This window comes from Oncorhynchus kisutch, linkage group LG24, assembly GCF_002021735.2.
Source record: "Oncorhynchus kisutch isolate 150728-3 linkage group LG24, Okis_V2, whole genome shotgun sequence".
NCBI lineage: Eukaryota > Metazoa > Chordata > Actinopteri > Salmoniformes > Salmonidae > Oncorhynchus > Oncorhynchus kisutch.
This window is the reverse complement of record NC_034197.2, coordinates 5,515,997-5,531,166: the sequence shown is the minus strand read 5'-3', so window position 1 is coordinate 5,531,166 and position 15,170 is coordinate 5,515,997. Positions and strand designations below refer to the sequence as shown.

Genomic DNA, 15,170 nt, shown 5'->3' with positions numbered 1-15,170 from the left:
GGAAGGAGGCAAGGAGCAAGGAATGCCAAAAAGGCCAATTGAGAAAAATCCCATCTAGATCACATCCTGTAGGCCGACCTCTATGACACCTCTTCCTCTTCAACATCTTTCCTACCCTAGAACTGGGGTACTACTAATTGAGAAGGTCCAGTGACCCAAATTCCCTAGATGGCAAAGGTACGGATGGATATTGTCCTTTATCAGCACTGTGGTACAGCGTAGTAACAAACATAGTCATCTAGGACTTAGGAAACATGTTGTTATATAAAATGTACATTAAATGACTAAGAATTTGAATGAATTACAATTTCTTTCAAATGTAAACATGCGCAAAATTGCATCAACATTGCTGAGGAACAAAACGTTTAAATAAAATAAAGTGCATGTTTTCTGAAGAACAACGTAAAAAAAAAAAAAGTTGAACAAAAATTATAATCTTAATGCACAGAACGTCACTGTGGGCCATGCAATATTCATGTATAAGTCACTCTGGGCCTTGTCCTGCATTAATGAGAGAAATGACACTTTCTGTCTCCTGCCAATGCTTTGAACTTAGGCACAAATGGTGTGAGAGCAACTCAGACACTGGTGCAGGTGTTCATTGGTGAGCCTGGTGAGGTACTTGTTTTTAATGAAGTTAATTGTGGAGACGGCTGATTAAACGCTGTATGTTGAGCCAAACATGGTCAGGATTTAGTGCCAGTTTCTTGAGAACATGGACATCAGCTGCAGGCATTATCTTTCCCAGAATGTGACAGGGTCCATCACTCCATTTATAGTGATTTACCCACCTGAAGATCTGTTTTGCTTCTTCTGACAATGAGCAGAAGCAGTTCTCTTCCAAAGTGAAATCATTAAAGCAAGCCTTGAAGTTATCCATCAGCTTCTGGAAGAAATCAACATGGTTGGGAACAGCTTTGTCTCCCTGCGTTTGCACCAGAAGATTGGGGAAGTGGACAAGTTCTCCCTGGAGATAATTCACCAGCATTACCAACATTACGACCAAGAATACGACTTTCCCGAATCGGATCCTTTGTTCGTACCCCCCAGGGCAATTTAACTGATTCCAGAGGCTGTCCCAAAACACTGCAGGCGGAAAAGAGGTACGCACAACACCCACTGCTTCCGAGTCTTTTACTCGCTAATGTTCAGTCTCTGGATAATAAAGTTGATCAGCGCAGGGCGAGGATTTCCTTCCAGAGAGATATCAGGGATTGTAACATACTCTGTTTCATAGAAACATGGCTCTCTCGGGATATACTGTCTGAGTCTGTACAGCCAGTTGTGTTCTCAGTTCATCGTGCAGACATTAATGAATATCTCTCTGGGAAGAAGATGGGTGGGGTTGCATGTTTCATGATTAACTACTCATTGTGATAACATACAAGAACTCAAGTCCTTTTGTTCACCCGACATAGAATACCTCACAATCAAATGCCGACCGTATTACCTCCCAAGAGAATTATCTTTGGTTATAGTCACAGCCGTGTATATTCCCCCTCAAGCCGATACCACGACGGCCCTCAAAGAACTTCACTGGACTTTATGCAAACTGGAAACCACATATCCTAAGGCTGCATTTATTGTAGCTGAGGATTTAAAAAAAAGTACATTTGAGAAAAACGTTACCAAGTTCTAACAACATCTTGTTCCCGGACAAGCTAAACACCTTCTTTGCCTGCTTTGAGGATAACACAGTGCCACCGACGTGGTCCATTCACGCAAAACTGAAAGTGTGAACCGGCACCAAGGGCTCTCCTTCTCCATGGGCAACGTGAGTAAGACATTTAAGCGTGTTAACCCTCGCAAGGCTGCCGGCCCAGACGGCATCCCTAGCTGCCAGAGCACGTGCAAACTAGCTGGCTAGAGTGTTTAAGGACATATTCAATCTCTCCCTATCCCAGTCTACTGTTCCCACATGCTTCAAGATGTCCAACATTGTTACTCTACCCAAGAAAGCAAAGGTAACTGAACTAATTTACTATCACCCCGTAGCACTCACTTCTTTCGTCATGAAGTGCTTTGAGAGACTAGTCAAGGATCATATCAACTCTACCTTACCTGACACCCTAGACCCACTTCAATTTGCTTATCGCCCCAAAAGATCCACAGACGATACAATTGCCATCACACTGCACACTGCACTTGTCAATCTGGATAAGAGGACTCTACCTATGTAAGAATGCTGTTCATTGATTATAGCTCAGCATTCAACACCATGGTACCCTCCAAGCTCGTCATTAAGCTCGAGTCTGTACTCTGAGTCTGAACCCTGCCCTGTGAAACTGGGTCCTGGACTTCCTGATGGGCCTCCCCCAGGTGGTGAAGGTAGGAAACAACACTTCCACTTCGCTGATCCTCCCCACAAGGATGCGTGCTCAGCCCCCTCCTGTACTCCCTGTTCACCAATGACTGCCTGGCCACGCACGCCTCCAACACAATCATCAAGTTTGCAGACGACACAACAGTAGTAGGCCGGATTACGAACAATGACGAGACAGCCTACAGGGAGGAGGTGAGGGCGCTGGGAGTGTGGTGCCAGGAAAATAACATCTCACCCAACGTCAACAAAACAAAGGAGCTGATCGTGGACTTCAGGAAACAGCAAATGGAGCACCCCCTTATCCACATCGACGGGACCGCAGTGGAGAACGTGGAGAGCTTCAAGTTCCTCGGCGTACACATCACAGACAAACTGAAATTGTCCACACAGACAGTGTGGTGAAGAAGGCGACTCTTCAACCTCAGGAGGCTGAATAAATTTGGCTTGGCACCTATAACCCTCACAAGATTTTACAGATGCGCAATAGAGAGCATCCTGTCGGGCTGTATCACCGCCTGGTACGGCAACTGCACCACCCTCAACCGCAGGGCTCTCCAGAGGGTGGTGCGGCCTTCCCAATGCATCACCGGGGTCAAACTACCTGCCCTCCAGGATACAGCTGCACTTAGATCTTCTGCACAGATTCTGTCAGACCTGGGCCCTGACAGTAAATCTCAGTAAGACATAAATAATGGTGTTCCAAAAAAGGTCCAGCTGCCAGGACCACGCATACAAATTCCATCTAGACACCATTGCCCTAGAGCACACAAAAAACGATACATACATTGGCCTAAACATCAGCGCCACAGGTAACTACGACAAAGCTGTGAACGATCTGAGACAAGGCAAGAAGGGCATTCAATGGCATCAAAAGGAACATACAATTCGACATACCAATTAGGATCTGGCAAAAAAAGATATATATATTTTTATTTCACCAGGTAAGCTAGTTGAGAACAAGTTCTCATTTACAACTGCGACCTGGCCAAGATAAAGCAAAGCAGTGCGACACAAACAACAACACAGTGTTACACATGGAATAAACAAGCGTACAGTCAATAACACAATAGGAAAAAGAAAGTCTATATACAGTGTGTGCAAATGGCATGAGGAGGTAAGGCAATAAATAGGCCATAGGTAGCAAAGTAATTACAATTTAGCAGATTAACACTGTAGTGATAGATGAGCAGATGATGATTAGCAGATGATGGTGTGTAAGTAATGATACTGGCGTGCAAAAGAGCAGCAAAGTAAATAAAAACAATATGGGGATGAGGTAGGTAGATTGGGTGGGCTATTTACAGATGGACTTATGTACAGCTGCAGCGACCGGTTAGCTGCTCAAATAGCTGATGTTGTTAAAGTTAGTGAGGGAAATGTAAGTCTCCAGCTTCAGCGATTCGTTCAAGTCACTGGCAGCAGAGAACTGGAAGGAAAGGCAGCCAAAGGAGGTGGTGGCTTTGGGGATGACCAGTGAGATATACCTGCTGGAGCGCGTGCTACGGATGGGTGTTGTTATCGTGACCAGTGAGCTGAGATAAGGCTACCTAGCATAGACTTATTGATGACCTGGAGCCAGTGGGTCTGGCGACGAATATGTAGCGAGGGCTAGCCGACTAGAGCATACAGGTCGCAGTGGTGGGTGGTATAAGGCGCTTTGGTAACAAAGCGGATGGCACTGTGATAGACTACATCCAATTAGCTGAGTGGAGTATTGGAAGCTATTTTGTATATGACATCGCCGAAGTCGAGGATCAGTAGGATAGTCAGTTTTACTAGGGTAAGTTTGGCGGCGTGAGTGAAGGAGGCTTTGTTGCGATATAGGAAGCCGATTCTAGATTTGATTTTGGATTGGAGATGTTTGATATGAGTCTGGAAAGAGAGTTTACAGTCTATTGCCATTTATGGTTGTGAGGTCTGGAGTCAACTCACCAACCAAGAATTCACAAAATGAGAAAAACACAAAATTGATACTCTGCATTCAGAATTCTGCAAAAATATCCACAGTGTACAACGTAAAACACCAAATAATGCATGAAGAGCAGAATTAGGCCAATACCCGCCAGTTATCAAAATCCAGAAAAGAGACGTTAAATTCTACAAAGAGATTAACCGGGAGAAGAGCCCCCTAAGCAAGCTGGTCCTGGGGCTCTGCCACTGTGTACTCTCTATTTAGGGCCAAATAGAATTATGTTACTTGACACATTGAAAAGAATTTACAAAAAAACAGAGCAAACTAGAATGCTATTTGGCCCTAAACAGAGAGTACACAGTGGCAGAATACCTGACCACTGTGACTGACCCAAAATTAAGGAAATCCTTGACTATGTACAGACTCAGTGAGCATAGCCTTGCTATTGAGAAAGGCCACTGAAGACAGACCTGGCTCTCAAGAGAAGACAGGCTATGTGCACACTGCCCACAAAATGAGGTGGAAATTGAGCTGCCAAATGTATGACCATATTAGAGACACATACTTCCGTCAGATTACACAGACCCACAGAGAATTTGAAAACAAATCCAATTTAGATAAACTCCCATTTCTATTGGGTGAAATACCAGTGTGCAATCACAGCAGCAAGATTTGTGACCTGTTGCCACAAGAAAAGGACAACCAGTGAAGAACAAACACCATTGTAAATACAACCTATATTTGTGTTTATTTATTTTCCCTTTGTACTTTAATTAGCACATCATTATAACACTGTATATAGACATAATATGACATTTGAAATGTCTTTATTCTTTTGGAACTTTTGTCAGTGTAATGTTTACTGTTAAATGTTTTATTGTTTATTTCACTTTTGTTTATTATCTGTTTCACTTGCTTTGGCAATGTAAACATGTTTCCCATAAAGCCCCTTAAATTAAAACAGATTTAAATCTCTCCCCCTTTTTGTCAACTTCCCTTTGATGACCTCATGGATATCCTCTCCCGTGTGTGTGCTTCCAGATGTGTTAAGCCCAACAGCTCCTCACAGAATTCCTTCTTTGTTTCGTTATAAAATTTGACAAACACCAGAAACTGGACATTATCAGTGTTAACTGTTGATTCATCCACAGCTAATGAAATGCATGGTGCATTCTGAATGGCCTCATCAACTTGTGAAGTTAAAACTTCAGCTAATATTTCAGTTCTCCTCGTTGCTGTGGAATCTGACAGTGGGATCTGTTTGATCTTTCCCCGAGGTCATATTTTTGTTTACCTTAAAGCAAGGTGTCAGCAACTTCACACATGTGCATTCTTTTACCATCTCAGCGTCTGAATTATTTTTCCTTTTCCCCAAACCCAAACTATCCTCAGTGAACACCCCATTGCATGTTGTTGGGCTGTAAGGGAATTGACAAGGACTTTAGTGGACTTCTCATATTGGGATTTGAGTTGTTTGTTCTCACCTCCGTGTTCAGTCTGATCGAATTTATTATGCCTGGTGCCATAATCGCGTTTAACATTGGCACTTTTCACGAGAGCTATGGACTCACTGCATATCAGGCACATTGGTTTTGTGCTTAGTTGTGGGGAGAATGAATACTGTCCCGTCCTTTGAATATACGGTTTTCAGTCAACTTTTTTCAGCCATATTAAGAACGATAAAGGTAACTAAGCTCCTGTCTGTGATATTTACAGTTGAACCGCGGTTAAATCTTTCTGTTTATTTCCGCCTGCTTGTCCCAAGGTTCCGCAGAGGATATTTGGATTAATGTGATTGGGTAAAACGTGGCCTCTTGTATTTGCATATAACCACTTGATTGGATTAGACGGGGCACTAGTAGAGACGGGTGTTGCTTCGGGAGAAAGAGAGAGAGAGAGTGAGAAAAAGAGGTTGCTGAGTTAGAGGCCCACTGCGTTGATTTAAAAAAAGCTGTCTAGAAACAATGGATTGACTTTTATATGACAAAATGCAATGTTGTCCGGTTCTTTGTGTCCGGGTCTGGACCACGGTCCGCCAGTTGAGTTGGGCGGCCCTAGAATGTATGTAAGCAGACCTGGGTTCAAATACTATTTGAAATCTTTAAAATGCCTGCCATATGGGTAGGGTTTGCAGGTCTGGATCTATTCTACTGGTAATCACAAATAAAGTATTTGAAAAATGATTTAAAATAGTTCTTGAACCCAGGTCTGGATGTAAGACATTAACCTGAAGGCTCTTTCGGGACATAAGACCACACCATTGATATTGATTGCATATGAATGTCAATATAAATACAGTAAATTCCAGAGTGACTTAGGGTTAAGTGCCTTGCTCATGGGCACATTGACAGATTTTTCACCTATGAATGTCCATGAGTGGAGAGTCTGAACGGTGAACAATGAGTGTTAGGAAGGGATGAAAATGTAATAGTGGTAATAGGTAGTGGTTATGTAATGTTGAACAGTGGAGGGTTTAGAGCGGAGGTGAGAAAGACGATCTGATCTAGGAGGATTACCTCCTTGGCTTGCATTGACTTGATTTGCGTCCGTCAGTCAATCTGACATTGTTTTGTACATACTTTGGAATTGATGCTTGGACTCGGCCAATCCTGATCCCGGATCAGTCGCTCTATTGTGTTGGATTAATTTTACAGCGGCCAGGTGCTAAACCAGCTGATTGAACTAATCAAGGTCTTGACCAAACCAATCCCTAGTGGAGGAAGAGAGATTTCATCACCAATACGAGTAAGATCCTGCAAACTCGAAATATGGTTCATTTGTGGACCTGAGTCATACAATTAGAATGTGGTTCACTATGGTGGTGAAATACCCAGATTCCTTCTCAAGAGCAAAACATCTTTGATTTCAAGAATGTTCCTGGAGCGTTAAAGATAAGAAATCAGGAATCCTGAATTTCCTGTTTTCTTTTGCCTCATTTGTGTTTGTGTACTGATTTGGTTTACTGTATGTGCCAACCACACACAAGACATTCCCTCACAGGAAGTTATTAGAATTCGAACTTCCAGTAACAGTCTTAGCTATGTACAGGCCAGCGGGACACTATGGATGTGGATACATCACACTTCTCTAAACAAAAGCATTTAGAGAATGTTCTCGTACTGTATGGTTTCTTATTTGTGGAAAAACAAAACATTTTGGTACGAGGACAGAATGTGAAGGAATTTAAGAACTATAACTGCTGTGTTGCTCATCACCATTTTGTCAAGCTAGAGGTACACCATCATGTTATGTAACCAGCCATGTAACAACTCACAGTTGAGTGCTACTCATCTTCAAGAAAAATATTTAACAGTCAGACCCATGGAAACGATCAACCTCAGGCTATTCTTAGTTCCCGTCGGACCACAGGGTCCTCAAAGTGTAATATTGTCACTGGACAACAAAAACAATTCACTACCAGCTGCAAACAAACACCTTATGTAAAAGGTCAGAGCAAAGCAGCATGACTCCGGCTTGCGTAAGAGCCCCAGGCCCCAGGCAGTGTGCTCTGTGAAGACAGGGGGTTCCTCTAGCATGGGAGTGAGATGTGGAGCTGTCTGGGGAGAAGAAGGTCACATTGAGAGCACCATTGTAGGCTAGTCACACAAAAGACCACCAATCTGCGCATAAAGCAATTTTTATTTTTCATTTAAATGGATGTATTCGATGCACACAATGCAATTGCAAGTTGTATTTGGAACTTCTGTCGAATAATATGCTTTCCTGTCTATTTTAAATATAAATATTATGCTCACTGCTCAATGGTCATGTGCACTGCCATTTGCTTCTGCAAAATTCTGTCTTGTGTGTGTAAAGAACTGTCACCAAATCCTGGTCTTGGAGAACAACCGTGTGTCCTGTAGGCAATGTGTACTGAATTAGGACCATTGAGATGAACTGTTGAACAAAATTTAGGGGACCGCTATACATCTAACATTTCTCCCCCTAAATGTCTTAGTTTTGACTGTTGAATTAAGCCTGGTTATTACGTGATTGTTTGGTTGAAACTGAAACCTGCATACACAGTGGGCTTCCAGGACCAAGACTTGGAGTCCTGAGGGATCACTGTGGAAGATAACTCACAGGAGCAATGTGGTGAAAGCTCCACCACTACATTGCTCCTACCTATCCAGACTACTGAAATCAGCAAAAATTGAAAGGTAAGGGGAAGGGGCAGGCATAGTAGGATTATCCTACTATATTGCAATTTGTGCTCCCATTTTCTAGCCACTGTTACCTCCAGACAAAATAGAGACCACATATGAAAAGGTCCACTGTAAATGGTAAACGTTCCGATTCCCACACCAGTGTAGACATTTTGTTGAGATCCTGAGCTGCTTATTCCTTCTTTACGTGGTGCCATTAGTGCGTACAGTGCATACGGAAAGTATTCAGACCCCTTGGACTTTTTCCACATTTTGTCACGTTACAGCCTTTTTCTAAAATTCATTCAATTGTTTTTTACCCTCATCATCCTTCACACAATAATACCCCATAATGACAAAGCAAAAACAGGTTTTTCTTAAATAACTTAAATATTACATTTGTGTAAGTATTCAGACCCTTTTCTCAGTACTTTGTTGAAGCACCTTTGACAGAGATTATAGCATCGAGTCTTATTGGGTATGACGCTACAAGCTTGGCACACCTGTATTTGGGGAGTTCCTCCCTATCTTCTCTGCAGATCCTCTCAAGCTCTGTCAGGTTGGATGGGGAGCATCGATGCACAGCTATTTTCTGGTCACTCCAGACATGTTCAATCAGGTTCAAGTCCGGGCTCTGGATGGGCCACTCAAGGACATTCAGAGACTTGTTCTGAAGCCACTCCTGCATTGTCTTGGCTGTGTGCATAGGGTCGTTGTCCTCTTGGAATCTGAACCCTTGCCACAGTCTGAGGTCCTGAGCAGTCTTTCTTAAAGGATTTCTCTGTACTTTGCTCCGTTTATCTTTTCCTTGACCCTGACTAGTCTCCCAGTCCCTGCCCCTGAAAAACATCCCCAAAGCATGATGCTGCCACCACTTCACCGTAGGGATAGTGTCAGGTTTCTTACAGACGTGATGGTTGGCATTCAGGCCAAAGAGTACAGTCTTGCTTTCATCAGACCAGAGAATATTGTTTCTTATTGTCTGATAGTCCTTTATGTGCCTTTTGGCAAACTCCAAGTGGGCTGTCATGTGCCTTTTACTGAGGAGTGGCTTCCGTCTGGCCACTCTACCATAAAGGTCCGATTGGTGGAGTGCTGCGGAGATGGTTGTCCTTTTGGAATGTTCTCCCATCACAGAGGAACTCTGGAGCTGTCAGAGTGACTATTGGGTTCTTAGTCAACTCCCTGATCAAGGCCCTTCTCCCCGATTGCTCTGTTTGGCCGGGCGGCCAGCTTCTTCCAACTTCTTCCGAACTTCTTCCATTTAAGAATGATGGAGGCCTTCCCCAGGTATGTGCCTTGACACAATCCTGTCTCTGAGCTTTACGGACAATTGCTTCAACATCATGGCTTGGTTTTTGCTCTGACATATACTGTCAACTGTGGACCTTATATAGACAGATGTGTGCCTTTCCAAATCATATCCAATCAATTGCATTTCCCACAGGTAGAAACATCTCAAGGATGATCAATGGAAACAGGATGCACCTGAGCTCAATTTTGAGTCTCATAGCAAAGGGTCTGAATAGTTATGTAAATAAGGTATTTCTTTATTTTTATAAATTTGACCTGTTTTTGTGTACATTGATGAGGGGCAACAAAAATTTGATCAATTTTAGAATAAGGCTGTAACCTAAAAAAAATAGGAAAAAGGGAAGGGGTCTAAATGCTTTTCAAATAGGTTCCCGTTTGCCGTGCATGCTCCATATTTTGGTTACACTGCGCTTTTTCAGAGAGGGGAAAGCCCAACTATATTTAGCCCTAAAGATGGTGGAGAAGAGGGAAGCTTAATGGAGGAGTAAAGCCTATTTCCCAAGGGTACTCTTAATGAATGACAAAATAGTCTATAACTCCGGGCTCAGATCTCCCAAGATGACTGCTAGCTTAGATTGAATCGTCTTTTTCTGAGCCTCTTTCCACGTCGGAGAAACCGACAGCCAGATAAAAAGCAGAAAAAAAGATGCTATCCTAGCTTCTCACTGGGATAATGACACCTTGCCTGTCCGTTGTCTCAGAGTGATATGACCTTTCCATCTATAGCACTCTGCTCTCTGCCTGCCACTTCTGCTGTGGTGGTGCTTCGCCGGTGCTATTTTTAGCTTGGAGACTATTGAATAATACATCACGGTGCACTCCTATCTCTCCGCCTCCCCACTCCTCCTCAAATGTGTGTTATTGAGGAGTTATGTGAGGAGAAATGGTGGGGGAAGGGCAATACAGTTACAGTAGGCCAGAATGCAGGAGATGGGGTTTTTCCATTTTAAAGAAGAGCGGAATTTCGAACTCATTCTTTTTTTTATGACAGGATAGGAGCTGAAGAAGGGAGACAGAAATGTGTAGAGTTCATGCCTCAATAGAACCGGGATCCCCACTCCAGGGGAAGTGTATGGTTTCGGGGGCAAGAGCATTACCCGCTCGACCAGACTCCGGGCCAGCAAGAGGTGTGTTTTGTGGAGAGCTGGTTTATTGTGACAGCTCTCTGCAGTCTGGCTGCCTTCTTTCGGCTGCCAATTTGTGGCTGAAGGAGAAACGGAAGCGAATGCCTATTGCAACCACCCACTCAAGGCTGTCTATCCTTTTCTCTCCATGCACAAGCAATGCTTTAAATATTTACATATATAGACAATTTGAGTAATACCCATCTAGCACATAACATTCTGAGAACCATGTTTCTTAGAGCTTGGTGGAGCGTGGTTGTCCTATGGTTATTTTGCATACAACATTCCCACAACTTTCTTGGAAAGGTGCAAGATAGTTGCTTGGCTTTGGAACATTCCCAGCACATTTAAGGAATTTGATTTTAAAAAAATCTGAGAACATTCTAAGAATGTCATTAAAAACATAATCATTCTGTTCTCAGCATCAACTAAATGCTTTCTTTCTTCTATCTTGTTAAGTGTGTTCAGGTGTGTTGGCCACTGCCTACTAATTGGCCACACCTGATTTTAATGAGTGCTTGTTTCCTTTGAACTGGGGTCTGTTTGAATAGCCTGAAATTAACAACTTTGTATGAGTTTAAAAAACATGTTAAACTAGCTCCATCCTGGTGGCGCAGTGGACTTATTCCATGGCTAAAAAACAGAAGATCATAAGTTCAAATCTCCGTGCCGTGCTGTGCCACTATAAAAAAAATGTCTTTGCATGATTAATGACTAAGCAAATTAATTTCCATGTGTCCTATCTGTGCTTGAAGTTCAAAACAATTAACCGAAGCTAGCAGTGTTAAGTCTTATTGAAACGTTTTGCAAACTAAAATGTTCTCAGAAAGTTAATTAATAACCTATCATTTCTGTTCTCAGAATGTAAATTAAACCTCCCAGGAAAAATTTCAGGGAACCTTGCAAACTAAAATGTTACGTTCCCGGAACAGACAAAATTCACTTCCGTTCTCAGAATGTTTAAAAAACTTTCAGTTTTACCGGTCGGGAAACATATTGCTTCGTTCCCAGAACCAATGGTAACCAAAATAACTTCCAAGGGACCAAATGAGCTAGCTGGGAATAGGCCGGGATTCAATCCAAGGGGTGTTATAAAGCATTACACAATAACAGACTTTTTAAGGTAATTTACTTTTGAGCCGATATGCGTTTACCATGTTTGGGAAAAATGCCTTTAAAAGGCGCATTGTTGGCTGAATAGCCATTTCAGGACATTGGGTACCTATACACCTGCAATACACTGCATTATCATCCCATGTTCTACAGTATGTTCAAGAAAAGTAGATGTTCTGAACTGTACTGTATCTTAGACAGCTGTCCTTGGGTCAGAATTAAATGTATATAGGGTAGGAAACATCAAAACATCTAATGAGCGCTTTAGTCTCTCGACTTTCCGTCTCCAAATACCCTAAATTAAGATATTACTTTTTTGCCAAGAATAGCCAATGTTCTGCACATACACACAGCTGTTATTAGGCCTACACCTGTAGTAAGGGTTCCCTGGGAAGAATCCATTGTCTTCCACGAGAAACTGTCGCTAAGCCACACAGCGGCCAGGTCAACGTCATGGTGATATAGCGTCCATTGGGGCTTTGAGAGTGACTCCATTTCATTTGTTGAAAATGTTATGCCTTCATCACACACTCTCACTGGAGAGACAGATGTAGGATACACAGTGAGCTCCAAAAGTATTGGGACAGTGACAATGGTGTTGTTTTTTTGGCTCTGTACTCCAGCTCTTTAGATTTGAAATGATACGATGACTATGGGGTTAAAGTGCAGACTGTCAGCTTTAATTTGAGTGTATTGTCATCGATATTGGGTGAACCGTTTAGAAATTCCATACTTTTTGCACATGGTACCCTAAAATGGGGGAACTAAAAGTATTGGGACAAACTCACTTGTGTGTATTAAAGTAGAAAAAATTAAGTAGCTGGTCCAATATTCATAGCACACAATGACTACATCAAGCTTGTGACTCTACAACTTTGTTGGATGCATTTGTGTTTCAGATTATTTTGTGCCCAATAGAAATTCATTGTAAATAATGTAGTGTCATCTTGGAGTAATTTTTATTTTAAATAAGAATAAAATATGTTTCTAAACACTTATAGATTCATGTGGATGCCCCCCTGATTACCCATAATCCTGAATGAATCGTGAATAATGATGAGCGAGATACAACATTTAAAATGAGAACAGAGACTTACACAGACGCACAAATATCATACACCCAAGACATGCTAACCTCTCACCATTACAATAACAGGGGAGGTTAGCATTGTTTGGGGGAGTATGATATTTGTGTGTCTATAACTTACTCACTCATCGTTATTCACGATTCATTTAGGATTATCTGTAATCATGGTTCAAATCACAGTTGAAATCCCCAAAAAATGGTCACTGTCCCAATACTTTTGGAGCTCACTGTAGTTGGTGGCTAGTTCTTTTTTTTTGTGGAGGACAGACTATTATACTGCCATGTTCACAAATATGATGGTACAGAGCGGCATAGGCAAGATACAGTAGATGGTATTGAGTGCAGTATATACATATGAGATGAGTATGTAAACAAAGTGGCATAGTTAAAGTGGCTAGTGATACATGTATTACATAAGGATGCAGTAGATGATATAGAGTACAGTATATACGTATACATATGAGATGAATAATGTAGGGTATGTAAACATTATATTAGGTAGCATTGTTTAAAGTGGCTAGTGATATATTTTACATCATTTCCCATCAATTCCCATTATTAAAGTGGCTGGAGTTGAGTCAGTGTGTTGGCAGCAGCCACTCAATGTTAGTGGTGGCTGTTTAACAGTCTGATGGCCTTGAGATAGAAGCTGTTTTTCAGTCTCTCGGTCCCAGCTTTGATGCACCTGTACTGACCTTGCCTTCTGGATGATAGCGGGGTGAACAGGCAGTGGCTCGGGTGGTTGTTGTCCTTGATGATCTTTATGGCCTTCCTGTGAAATCGGGTGGTGTAGGTGTCCTGGAGGACAGGTAGTTTGCCCCCGGTGATGCGTTGTGCAGACCTCACTACCCTCTGGAGAGCCTTACGGTTGTGGGCGGAGCAGTTGCCGTACCAGGCGGTGATACAGCCCGACAGGATGCTCTCGATTGTGCATCTGTAGAAGTTTGTGAGTGCTTTTGGTGACAAGCCGAATTTCTTTAGCCTCCTGAGGTTGAAGAGGAGCTGCTGCGCCTTCTTCACGATGCTGTCTGTGTGGGTGGACCAATTCAGTTTGTCTGTGATGTGTACGCTGAGGAACTTAAAACTTACTACCCTCTCCACTACTGTTCCATCGATGTGGATAGGGGGGTGTTCCCTCTGCTGTTTCCTGAAGTCCACAATCATCTTAGTTTTGTTGACGTTGAGTGTGAGGTTATTTTCCTGACACCACACTCCGAGGGCCCTCACCTCCTCCCTGTAGGCCGTCTCGTCGTTGTTGGTAATCAAGCATCTCTGGAAATACTAAAATAACATGGCCTGGTATTAATATTCCTTGGAAAACGAATTGATCAGACAAATAAGTTAATGAATTATTCAACAGTATTGCTAGTAGCAAGTCTGTATTGACATTGATTCTTATAAATGTATAAATGCTGTATAAATGTCCGAACCTAGCACAGCTGTCTAAAATATCATAAGCCAAACTCTCAACTCTGTTTCTTGTTTTTGTTGTCATTTCAGTCAACGGTGTATAGTTTCAAAATATGCTAACTGTCATGTTGATCTCATGGATTCCTATGTATTTGAGTGGTTCCCCAGCTCCACCCGTCAGCTTATCAAACAAAATGGCAAGGTTAGGCTGTTGAAATTATACGTCTCTGTTCTCATTTAAATTTTTTATTTAACCTTTATTTAAATAGGCAAGTCAGTTAAGAACAAGTTCTTATTTACAATGATGGCCTACCAAAAGGCCTCCTGCAGGGACGGGGGCTGGGATTAAAAAATATATATAAAATAAAAAATATAGGACAAAACACAACAAGAGAGACAACTCAACACTACATGAAGAGAGACCTAAAGTCAACAACATAGCAAGGAAGTAACACATGAAAACACAGCATGGTAGCAACACAACATGACAACAACATGGTAGCAACACAACAAGGTAGCAGCACAAAACATGGTACAAACATTATTAGGCACAAACAAAGGGAAAGAAGGTAGAGACAACAATACATCACGCAAAGCAGCCACAACTGTCAGTAAGGGTGTCCATGATTGAGTCTTTGAATTAAAAGATTGAGATAAAACTGTCCAGTTTGAGTGTTTGTTGCAGCTCGTTCCAGTCGCTGCAGCGAACTGAAATGAGGAGCGACCCAGTGATGTGTGTGCT

General features: G+C 42.2%; 1 protein-coding gene across 2 annotated transcripts in view; it reads left to right on the top strand.

Annotated features, from left to right (window-relative positions):
• LOC109869460 (phosphatase and actin regulator 3) overlaps positions 1-15,170 on the top strand; it is a 64,203-nt gene that overhangs the window by 42,288 nt on the left and 6,745 nt on the right. The window lies entirely within an intron of this gene.